Genomic DNA, 3347 nt, shown 5'->3' with positions numbered 1-3347 from the left:
GAGCAACAGATATTTAATTTGCTGTGTCCACTTTTAAAACGGACCTTCTAATAAATGCACAGAGAGTTTATCACGCTAAATAAATTATACAATAACTTTTACTGAACAAATATTCTTAAATCCAAGAGGATTCCTGACAGTGATGATGCTTTTACTCTCTTCTTCATCACTGCAGCTCAGAACATGAGGAGACTCTGAGACCACAATTAGAAATAAAAACTAAACCTTGATGTCTTTAAGTAGAAAAATGATCCACACTGTTGAATATTTCCATGATTATAAATGAACATTTCAGTTGCTCTGACTCATCAGACATCATCTAGTTCTCTCCTCTTTTCTTTCTCTCCTCTCTGCAACACAAACAGTCTGACATTAACTTGAACTGTTTTATCTGCTTCACATGTTCATAACAGTTTGTTCATCAGACAAAAGAGCGAAAATACTGAGTAAGAAACTTCATGATAATTCATCCACTTATTTACAATATATCCTTAATCTGACTAGTAATTGCATTTAGAAATATTCATTTTTTATTCCAGTCATGTGATCGTATTGTTTGCATTTCACCTTGCTGAACATCACTTTTGGATGTTGCTGTATCCGAACTTACCGACAAGTATCAGCGTTTCTTCTCATATCAAAGTAATACTTCATTCATGGTTCAGACAATGTTGCTTATAATAAACAACTCCGCCTCTTTCACATGAACGCGCTCATAGCCAGAATGGTAAACCCAGGGTTAACTGAGCCGGTTGATGACCCACTTCCTGGTACAGGTTATCCAGGACAGTCAATGTTAGGTTCAGTTGACCCAGATAACTAAAAGTTATCCTGGGCATGTTGAACTTGCTTCATAGTACAGAACACAACAGCAACACAAAGACCCGGGAAGACCAGCAGTCCTCATGCTAGAAGCCTCTGACTTCTGATGCTGGCACCAGAGCTTTTAATTCATTCCCAGGCCAGGTGCACCTCATGGAGGAGTAATCAGGAAGCACCTGCGCGGAGCCACAGAGAAGACAAGCACACACATGTGCTGTGTCCCAATTCATGAGCCACATCCTTCGAAGGACGCGGTCCACAAAGGTGTGGCTCTGTGTGGCCCTTCGTACACCACAAAGGCTGGAGCCACATGTTGGATCCTTTGTTGCCAAGGAAAAGAAAGACGCATTTGAAGGAGCCTTCGATATGAGACAGCCTAGTCGTGCTGCTGTGGCGCAATCGGTCTTCACATGCAGCCTCCAGAGGATACGGCCCCTGAATTACTATTAATGCTCATGCTCAGTACATTCATTCATTCTCATGTGGCGCCAGAGAAGATAAATAAACACATAAGTTACAATACGCAACAAATGAACTCAACAAAGCCGTAAAATAATTTTATACTTGGTCCACACCAATCGAGCCTAATTACAGGTTTGATTAAACTTTGAATGACCCCCCTTTGTAGTCCTGACGGAAACCACTGAGTATCTTAATCCACTATAGCGCATCACAACAGTGGATTAAGATGATTAACACTTCCCACCCTCCACACATACAAATCTCCTCCTCCACACTTCAACTTCAATCAAGTTAGCTTTGACTGAAAAAAATCTGAGGATGTCCAGTGACCGATGCCATGAGCCGGCTATAACATTTGTAGCAATTATCTAATCACATGTTGTGGTACAGAAAGGGCCATGACTGAGTAGTTCAGAGGGGCCAACAGCAGCACGGGGTCCCTGGGACACCCCTGGGATGAAAGATATTTACTGTGTCACAGCATTGTCCAGAATGTGCAGCGGCACATTCCAGGTAAAGTGACCAACGCACCAAACTATCAGAAAGTATATGAAGGCATTTCTTTTGTCTTATGATGATCTGCAAATGCAGTATTTAACACTATATCAGATCTTAATGTTAGCGGAGTGTGTGTGTGTCTGTGTGTGTCGAGGTGGTTACAGCCTTTATGAAGCATGTTATGAGCGACGTAAGTGGCTGGACGGATGGCTCGGAGCTGATTGATGCTGGCTTCACCGGCTCTAATGCCGTCTGGCTCGTAGCATACAGAATGTGACATTGGTTTGGTCTGGAGAATATTGATCTAGAATGGTTCTCGCCAGGCGTAGATATGGAGGGCTGTATTGATGTTCACCTTGGCTCTCATTTCAAGCTCATCTCACCCTGCCTCTGTGTGTGTGTGTGTGTGTGTGTGTGTGTAGGGCGGCAGCAGCAGCGCCGGAGGCTACTCAAGTGTGAAATCGTGTGACGGTTTCTCCATTGCGCTTCATTTAGCCACACATCGCCCATCTCTCATTCCTGACAAGTTTCTTAACTGCTCCAAAATGCAAGTGCCTCGGGGTGGGGTGGCAGTGTAGCTCTGTCAATGTACAATGAGGTGTGTGTGTGTCTGTGTCTGTGTGTGTGTGTGTGTGTGTGTGTGTGTGTGTGTGTGCGAGAGAGTGTGTGAGCATGTTTGTGGGGGCTAAAGTGAGAATCTAATAAAGCCAGCAGCTGCCATGGAAACCAGGGCAGAGGCTAACTCATCGTCTTTGTCTAGGGACCCATCAGGGCCTCGGCCATGGCACAAACACATGCGTGTACACGAACACACACTTACACACACATTCGTGTACCGAAGGCATGGCAAATGACTCTTAGAGGGAGGCCTCTCATACACACTCACACACAAACAGCAGATGAAGGGCCGTGAAATAAGCTGTGGCACCACAAAAAATAGGGGAGCAAGCTGCCTGTTCAATAGCCACTGTGACACTGTTTCCTCACACAAACACACACATGCAAACACACACACACACACACACACACACACGCGTGCACTTGCGCTAGCACTCCAACAGCATGACATGGGGAGTCAGGATGGCTTAAGATGCTCAATATCCAGCTGTAATACTCTCTTCTTTCCCCCTCCTTATCAAATGTGTAAGTGTGTGCGTGCACGTTTGTGTGTATGTGTACGTGTGTGTATGTGTGTCTGTCTGTGAAATAGGTAGATAAGAGTGACAGCGCGCTCAGGTTGACGCCATGACAGCAGCATTCACCATGTGACAGGTTTATTGCATTTCTAATCTCTGTTTACATAAACCCTCGACATCCAGTCACACACACACACATTTATATATATATATATATATAAGTGTGTGTGTGTGTGTGTGTTTATATATATATACAATACATATGCATACACACAAACATCCAGACACACATGACCCAATATCCCTCCCCTTCCTGTCACTCAGACAATGAAAAGGGCAGAGGAAGCCAATCAAAATGATCTTTAATAAGAATATTACCCATCAGGCTGTGTGTGTGTGTGTGTGTGTGTGTGTGTGTGTGTGGGGGGG

Source organism: Seriola lalandi, unplaced genomic scaffold (genome assembly GCF_002814215.2).
Source record: "Seriola lalandi dorsalis isolate HSWRI2012SDOR001 ecotype SW California unplaced genomic scaffold, Sedor1 jcf7180002054748, whole genome shotgun sequence".
NCBI lineage: Eukaryota > Metazoa > Chordata > Actinopteri > Carangiformes > Carangidae > Seriola > Seriola lalandi.
The sequence above is the reverse complement of the archived record's forward strand: the minus strand, read 5'-3'. Positions refer to the sequence as shown.